This window comes from Nuphar pumila, chromosome 5 (assembly GCF_984573655.1).
Source record: "Nuphar pumila chromosome 5, dmNupPumi1.hap1.1, whole genome shotgun sequence".
Taxonomy (NCBI): domain Eukaryota; kingdom Viridiplantae; phylum Streptophyta; class Magnoliopsida; order Nymphaeales; family Nymphaeaceae; genus Nuphar; species Nuphar pumila.
Genome location: NC_143253.1, coordinates 5,595,022 through 5,604,657, shown reverse-complemented (window position 1 = coordinate 5,604,657; position 9,636 = coordinate 5,595,022).

Genomic DNA, 9,636 nt, shown 5'->3' with positions numbered 1-9,636 from the left:
ATTGATATTTAATTTAGGTTTGATTTATGCATTGAGTCCAATTATGATCTTATGTGTAATTTCCTATTAAAAAAATCAAAAAAATGCATATTAGTCTTAGTCATATGTCTTTGGTCTACTGCCGAAAATTTGATTCAATTCGGGTTTCGAAACCTATCTAAACTGATCAAACCCTACATCGGGTTTTCTGTCTTTTTGAACTTCCAGTTTCTTCTTTAGCAGACAAGAACCTCCGGCATCACCCTCATGGGAAATCCAAATCGTCCTCCAAAAATCACAGTAGATTCATGATTGAATCTACTAATGATCTGGAAATTTTGAGGTTTTTCCAGTCAGTTTTGACCTCTGTAAAAAAACGGATTTCTCAGACCCCTGGGAAAATATCGATTTTCTTTCGTCAGGGTATAGACAGACCTTAATGCACCAAGTCCATCCAATCTATAACCCTTATGCAAAAACTTTCAACACGAAAGTTGTTCATAACATAATTTCCTGTCATTTCTCAAAATTTGGGAATTTTTAGATCTGTTCCAGTATTTTTCCCGGATTTTCTATTTCTGTCTAACAGATTCCAATGTCCAGAAATCTCAGAGATTTAGGTCTCTGATAACAGTATGGCCTTTTCCAAACCGTAACCCGAATCCTAATAGTGTCAAAATATCAAATCTTCCTCTGTTTGTCAGGGACATTTTCCAACAATTTCAGCCATTTTTACATCTGTCTGCCATTTTTACCACATTTTCTACCGAAACCTGTCTGTTTCCTTCATTTCCTAGAGTCGTCGGATTCCGATCCGACTTGCCGGAGTGGCACAGCTCCGACCATAGGTCAAAAACAGAAAGTGTAAAAGGAAAAAATCCTTGCCTTACTGTCATCTGTCATCCCATAAAATTTGGGAAATTTTTATGGAAGTTTGATATCCTAAATCCCCTTTAGAATCAATATTTTAGGCAAAAATCATGAAATTTAGGGTTTTTATTTGAATTTCCATATTTAAAAATACAAAAAAATTAGATTTTAGAGCTCCATTCTATTTTTAGGGTTATTTTAGGTGTCCATGCCAAATTTGGTTTAATTCCAAGTTCATTTGCTCCATGTGTTAGTTTATCTTTAAATTCAGAAGCGAAAATCAAGCGAAAATCAGGTTAAATTCGATATTTTATGATATTTTCGCCATTTTAGGGTTTGTATCATGTACATAAGCATGTAGAATCATATTAGGGTTAATTTTAATCTCCTTTGCATTTCATATTTTTCAATTTTGCAAAATTTATTTCAGAAAACCCTGGTTTCAAGGCCATAGTCTTGTTATTGGGGGTATTTTGGTCATTTTGACCTAAATTTCGAAATTTAAATTTCTAATTCTCCAAAATTTCATGCATATCATCATACTTCATCATATTATGTTTGATTTATTTCATTTGATTTTCAAATTTCCAAAATTTACAAAAATTCTTTCAGAAAACCCTGATTTCAAGGTCATCAAGGGTATTTTGGTCATTTTGACCCCAATTTCGAATTTTCAAGTTTATTTTCGAAATTTATTCATTATTCATCATGTTTATATCAAAGGGGGTATGATTTTGGGTTTATATCTGAATAATATCTGATAATTTCCCATATTTTCGGATAAATTCAGAAAAACCTACATTTTTGTGCTAACCTTGTTTTCTAGTTTTGCAGGAACATTCAAGAAGAAGACTTAGATTTTATTTTTTATTTCAATTCAATGTAACATCAAATGTAATAATTTGGAATAAGAGTTACATTTCTGCTTAGAATAGGGTTGCATTGCATATAGTTAAATTTCTGCAAAATTTTAATATGTGATGTATGATTCATGCACATTATTTCAAATTCACTATGGTTTACACGAATGGCACGTGCACAAGCTCTTATGGAGTTTATAAACTCGGTGGGATTTGTATTTATGGCCATAGTCAGAATACGAAGAAAACCAAGATTTATGATCTTCGTATTAGCCACATTCAGCCTACACACTTAGGCTAACTTCAAAATGCACTGCATTTTTCAAAGTTTTAAAAGGATTTCCCAATTCCTCAATGAAATTCCCTTTTCAAATTCATATTCATTCATTCATATCATTCAAATTGCATTATTTCAAACTCATTTTCCAATTTCAATTTCAGAAAATTCAATTTTCTCAAGAATTTCCAAGTCTTTCTCAAGATCTGATTTTCTCAAAATCCTAAGTTTTCAAATGACATTTCAAAGCATTTCCCAAGTTCAAATCAAGATTTTCCTATGTTTTCAAATTCTCAAATTTCAAAATCCCAAGTTTTTAGAAATTTATTTTCTCATATTTTCCAGTTTTCTTGAGAATTCATTTTCCATTTCAAAAGTCATTTTCCAATGAATTTCTTGATTTTCTCAGAATTCTCAAATCTATTTTCTCAGAAAAGCAATTCCAAATTTCAAAATCGATTTTCTAAAGTTCAAATTTTCCTGAGAAATCACTTTCCAATGCAAATTTCTGATTTCCAATAAAATTCAATGATTTTCCTAGGAATTCCATTTTCAAGCATTTTCCAGTCCTTTTCTAAATGCATTTCAATTTTCCAAAGCAAACATCATATTTTCTCAAACTTGCATTATTTTCAAAATTCCATAGCACAAGCCTGATTCTCTGTGCATTCTAGGAAAAATAGAGCATAATTTAGATATTTGAGTCAAGTTAAAGCACGTAATTGATCCTTGGTTCAATTACCCCTGGTAAAGGCTCCAGGAACGGTTGAACCTCGTACCGACAGGCGGATCCCATTCCATGGAATTTTCCCGCAAATTTTCAAAACGGAGGCGAGTAAATTTTCAAAACAATTTTCAAAACTTTGGTCGAGTTTGACTCGCGCAAATTCGTTTCTCTCTCGCAAGGGAGGGGAACAATTTTGCGATGATAACAGGTTTGGCGACCGTGATGGGACCTGTCCTCGCCTGATCAATTATGTGCTTTAACTTAGCCCAATTGTCAAAATTATGTTCTATGAAATGTCAGCTTTAATTTCTGATATCATGTGAACCTAGAAGCCTAGACTTGAACCCAGCTGACATGGATTGCATATAGACTAGGCATGGTTTGGTAGGACCATATTGAGGAGAATTATGCATGCTCACTTAGACTTAGGTCTGAAATACAACACTCCTCAATCTAGGAATTGTATGAAAACAATGTTTGCTTCTTCAAAAATTTTAAAAATTCTATCTTTTTAGGACTTAGAGCCCTCTGTTTGTCTGCATGTGCTCATATTTTCAAAAATCACCCCACCTATGTCTACCCGGTCTTCACGTTGCTGGGCTCTCTTCCAGAACCATAGTTCGGGACAGAGCCTCACAACTGGGCCACTTATTTGGGCTAACGCCCCCCTGCCACGTACCAAGGGCCATAGTCCAACGTATATCGGCAGGTGCTCAAGGATGTTGGGAAAACACAAGCCTAGAACCGGAGATGAATTTTTATGCCACGTACATCGAGCCTCGGTTCGAGTATATCGGCATAGCATGGTTGGACACAGATGATCTGAGCCTAGAGTCAGGATTAGGATCCTAAAGCTCTTTCAAAATTGATGCATTTAGAGTCAGCTTCTTAGGGAATGTTGTATGTGCATAATTGTTTGTGCATGATGTAATTGAATGCATTCTTCTTTTATTTCTCAATTCTCTTTTATTTTCCTTTTACAAATTTCATCGATTTTTCTTCAACAATTTTATCAAAAACCTTGGACAACTTTCAAAACCTCATATTTTTCCTCAAAAGTCCAGGCGATTTTCCTTTTTCTACCTTTCCTCTGGACTTCGAATTTCTAACCTTATTTTGATCCTGCCTGCAATTTTTCAAATGTTCAAATCTTGTCAAACTTCTCTTCTTCATATATGTCTTCCAAATTCTATTCAGAATTTTTATCTCTTTCCAAGTCCTTAGACATCTCCTTCATCATCTCTATTTTTCCCAAAAATCCTTCAGTCTAAACTATTCCTTTATTCTGCAGAAAACATTGGCATTTCACTACAGTTCAAACAAGGTCGGGAAAGAGAACAACACCAAGCAGTATCGAAGAGATGAGTTCTTCGAGGCCAGTCAAGAAGCAGGACAAGACAAGTGAAGATGAGATTGATCCAGTCATGTACAGAATGTTTCAAAAAATGATGACAAAGATGCTATTAGAGCTACCCAAGTCAAGCACCAGAAAGGAACCAGCCAAGCGGAATGATCAACCTCTCCAGTTCAGTACCCAGCATAAAGGGAAAGAGAAAGAAAAACCAAAACACAAAGACTGGAGCGCTGATCGAAAGTTCACCCCTCTGGATCAGAAGCTCGAGACTATTTTAGAAAATTTGCTTGCAAAAGGCATGGTCCATTTACCAAAAGTCGTTGATCCTCCGTCAATCATGGGCAGATTCAAAGAGCAATTTTGCAAGTTTCACCGTGCAATAGGACATGATACAGAAAATTGTTTTGTCTTCAAGAATATCGTTCAGGATCATGTTGATAAGAATATTTTAGGGGAAAGCAAAATAGTAGACCAACCGGCTGTCCTAGCCAAACCCCTTCAATCCCGCTCCCAACAGAAAGCAAGCAGTCAAAAGAAGCCAAAACATGACGGTTGGGGTTACGATCGCGAATTTACCCCTCTAGATCAGCCCCTCGAAGAGGTCCTTGAATACATGCTGAGCAAAGGAATGGTTAAACTTCCAAGAATTGCTAATCCTCCGGTCGCCCTAGGGAAATGGAAAGATCGCTTCTGCAAATTCCACCGAGCTACAGGGCATGATACTGAGCGATGCTTCGTCTTCAAAAATATTGTTCAAGACTGCGTTGACAAGAATCTCCCTATTAAAGAGGAAGACCAGTCGGCCGTTCTGACCGAGCCTTTCCTTGATCATTCATGAAGACAGCAAATGCCAATGCTTTCTCATTTCCATCATTTCTGCTTTTTGCTTCTCTGAATAAATGTAGTCTCCAGTTGCTTTCTTTAAATTTGTCATCCTTCCTCCAAGATATCAATAAAATCACCAGTTTTCCTTATATTTAGAGGTCATTTTCTTCATAATGTTATTTTCTCAACTCTCATGCAATATGCCCTTTGTGATGAATGCTTTTCCCTGAAAAAAATTCTTCCTTCTCAGATAACCTCCCAAGTTCGTAGGGAAGCTCATTACCAATTATGCATTACTTTGTTATATTCCTTTAAAAATGTCTTTTTCTTCATGGTTGACGACCTCGCCTAGGTAACAAGGTATATCTCAGTTGTTTATTTCCTCTCATGGAATAACAATGCAATTGTCGCAATCCCAGCAATAATCTCATCCCTGGTAAAGGGATATCCTTCAAATTGTCAACCCGATTTTAGATCTTCATCCATTGTTTTCCTTCTATTCTCCAAGTCATTGCCTTCAAGAATTTTCCCTCACTCTAATCATCCTATTTGTCTTACAGAGAGTTTCAGCATCGTAGAATGGTTCAAACCAGATCCAAGAAGAAAACAGCATCACTTCAGTACCCTAACAGTAGCAGCGAGCAAGAGATGGATTCTCCACGATCTGCTAGGAACCAAAGTCAACAAGCCAATAATGATATTGATCCCCAGATGTATGCCATGTTTCAAAAGATGATGAATAAGATGATGGCAGAGCAAACAGGGGCCAGTTCCGACGAGATTCGTACCAAGAAAAAGATCAAGGGCCGAACATTGAAGAAACAACTGAAGATATCCAAGAAGTGTATCCAACATGAGGATACATCTGATGAAGCAGAATCAGGAGGTGGCACCGATGAAGAGTGTGAGGCTCAGCAAGCTTTTCAAAAGATGACACAGGGGTCAGACAATAAGCTAAAAGATCAGTCTGCTAATAACTCTTATCAGTCACAACTCAGAGATATGGTCAAAATGGTTAAGGATCTGCAAGCCCGCGACAAGGGCAAAAGGATTTTTACAAGCGAAGATTTCTATGATGGTTTAGATGGTGATGACAGCCTAGAAGATCTCTCCCGTAAATTTGTCAAATTTGATGGGACTGGCGATCCCAAGGCTCACCTGGCTATGTTCTTTGCGGAGTGCAATCGATTCAAGAGAGACAATCGTGCTTTGTTTAGATGTTTTCCTCACAGTCTGGAGGGCACCGCCGCCAAGTGGTACTCAGAGCATATCAATCCCATCGAATTGAAGGAATTCGATAAAGTGGTCAATCTGTTCATTGAACGATTCCTTTTAAACACCAAAGCGCCGCCAACGCTAAACCATCTCTATAATACAAAGCAAAGAGATAATGAGAAAGCCAGAAACTTCATCCGCAGATGGAGGGGCACTTGCAATAAAATGAGAAATCCCATCTTAGAGGAGCACGCACTCCAGATTATTCTAAACAATTTCTCACAACCTTTGAGAGGTCTTATCTCCACCTCACCTTCCAAATCTTTCATTGAGCTTACTGAACGGGCCGAGTGGCTCGAGATGGGAATAGAGAATGGGGTCTATGATGGCATCACCCTTGTCAAGAATAATCAAGATTCAAAGAAGAAGGAAAATTTCATCTTCTCTGCCAATGTCGGCCACAGTGGCCACAAAAATAGCAAGAGCAATCATGCAGATCAGAAAGAAAAGTCTTCAAAGAAGAGTGAAAAATTGAGTCAGCAGAAAGAAAAGATAAAACGGGATGGCTGGGGTGACGATCGTCAGTTTACTCCTCTTGAGCAATCTCTCGATGAAATCCTTGAATATATGTTGACCAAAGAAATGGTAAAGCTCCCAAGAGCCACAGATCCTCCCACGATCATGGGAAGGTTCATGGACCAATTCTGCAAATTCCATCGGGCAGTAGGACACGATACTGACCACTGTTTTGTCTTCAAGAACATTATTCAAGATTGCATTGATAAGAATATCCTCGTTGAAGATAAAAATAAGGACTGGCCATCTTTCCTCGATTACTCAAAAAGCCGACGATGCTAGCATTTTCCCATTTCTCATTTTGCCTTCAAAGGATGATGTAATCCTGCCTATCTTTCCTTGATTTGTCATTTTCCTTCAATGCATCAATAAAATGATCAATTTCTCCTTCTCTGCACCATGTCCTTCTGTGAGAAGTGATATTTTTCAGAGTCTCTCCTGAATCAATCAAAAGTTAGAAAGTATTCTTCAAATATCAATTACTTATCCTTTCATCCAACTTCTCACTCCCCATTTATACTGGGGCATTATTTTGAAAATTGTCTTCAAAACATCCTGTATGCAGGCAGAGTCAAATAAATCTCCCATTTTGCATGCATTTGCATGCATTTGCATTCATTTACATACATTTGCATTCATTTGCATTTGCATGCATTCATTCACATTCATTTGCATCCATATGCATCATATTCAATTCCCTTTCAGGTTAAGGGATAAACCTGAACTTCCCCTTCAGGTTAAGGGATAAACCTGAACTACCTATTCAGGATAAGGGATAAATCCTGAGACCCCGACAGTTGTCTAAGTCATCGTGAGGATGAAGATTGAAAATCTCTCATCAGAATCAGTTGGGTAAATTTTCAAAATCCAGTGCTCGTGCTGGTAAGATTTTCAAAAACCAGTGTTCGTGCTGGTAAAATTTTCAAAAATCCAGTGTTCGTGTTGGTAAAATTTTCAAAAAAACCAATGTTCGTGCTGGTAAATTTTCAAAATCCAGTGTCCGTGCTGATAAGATTTTCAAAAACCAGTGTTCGTGCTGGTAAAATTTTCTAAATCTAGTGTTCGTATTGGTAATCTCTCAAAATCCAGTGCTCGTACTGGTAATCTTCCAAAACCCAGTATTCGTACTGGTAATCTTTCAAAACATAATGCTTGTACTGGTACGTTTTCAAAATCCAGTGCTCGTACTGGTACCCTTTAAAAATCTAACACTCGTGTTGGTGTCTTGCCCATTGGTCGCGTTATTCGATCTCTTAGGTGCAGTCTTCACGCTGACCTTTCATCAGAATTCAAGTTCAATATCAATTATGTCAATTTCGACCTTCGGGTCATCCAATTTCTAATTTCCAAATTTCTAATTTCGACCTCTGGGTCACCTAATTCTCTATTTCAATCTTCGGGACATCCAATTTGATCAATCAGGCCTCCGGGCCGCCCACTCTATCAGATTCTCAATTCAAGCCTTCGGGTTACAATCTTATCAGCATCAGTCATTCTCCTGCCTTCGATTTACAACTTTGTCAATATTTATCACTTACCAAGCCTTCGGGTTACAATTTCATTAATGTCCATCATTTTCAAGCCTTCGGGCCACAACTCTATCAATGTCAACTATTTTACCAAAAATAGCAAAATCCTGCTTTCGAGCTGGTCGGTCAACAAATCCTGCTTTCGAGCTGGTAAATCAAAACCAAACCTAACCTTTGAGTTGATCTCTTACTAAGTCTTTTCAGGATTCAATTTAGTCATAGATGTGTTGCGTTGCATCTCAAATGCTCACTTTCACAAGGGATTTCAAGAAAATTTTGCCAACTTGTCGTCGAATATTTGTCGATTTCAAAAATCTTTATTGCACAAAAACATTACCTCAGAATACCTTCAGTACTACTTCCGAAAGGACAAAGCTTTCGCGAAAAAAGATTTAAAATTCAAAATCTTTCCATTGGTCAACCAAAAGGATGAAGAATAAATCCACGATATGGCCAGTAAAGAAAATTCAATGTTGTTGCAAAGCCATGAGTGATTGATATTGATCGCAGTCAATGGCACATTTTTAAAGGTCATTCTTGGAAAATAAAGCAATCGAAATATCCTGGGTGATACAGAAAAATCCACTCAATCTTTATATCTCCTCAATCACCTAAGCTGCAATTAAATATCTGCAAAAGGGATCTCTCAACTGTCGTCAAGATGAAGGCGAATTAGGCGAGTAGACCCCCGGGGCCAAAGAAGATTTGGATCATCTCCAAGATGACGGAGTTTGTGACGGATCCTTCCAGGGAAAGTTCAGAGCACCGTCAAGATGAAGGCGACTGCGATGAGCCTCCCGACAAACCCTAAAGGATATTTAATTTCTGCTATCATCAAAAGATTTTCAACCAATAAGCCAATAACTGTCGATATAATCCCTGAGAGAAAAGAACGATCGGAACATCTCCAAGATGAAGGAGTTTGTGACGTACCCTTCCAAAAAAAGAGAGAGAGAAAAGTCAGGACATCTCCAAAATGAAGGATGATGTAATAAAATCTCCAAAAGCCTAAGAGAGCTCTAATTCTGCCAAAAAAAGAAAAAAAGTGGGCAGAAAGATCATCATGAGAAAAGAATCCCAGGATATCAGACTGCCAAATTTGCCAAAGAATCTTCTTTAATTTTGTGAAATTCTATTATCAATATTCTTTCACCAATTGCTCTCACAATATCAAGAATACTCTCTTTTCTGCTCATATCAAGGAAATTGATAGCTTCCTTGAAAGAAAGCCAATTGCAAGCAATTTGAATTCGAATCTTGATTCTACGGAGTTAAGCCCAGTCGGAGGTAATACTTCAGGTAGAAAAGATGAAAGATTTTCATACAAATATACATCAATTTCAAGCCTTTTGAATCAACAAATAATTTTTAATATTTTGGCAATATTTTCTTACTATCTTGACATGAAGTGAAGAACTCGATGT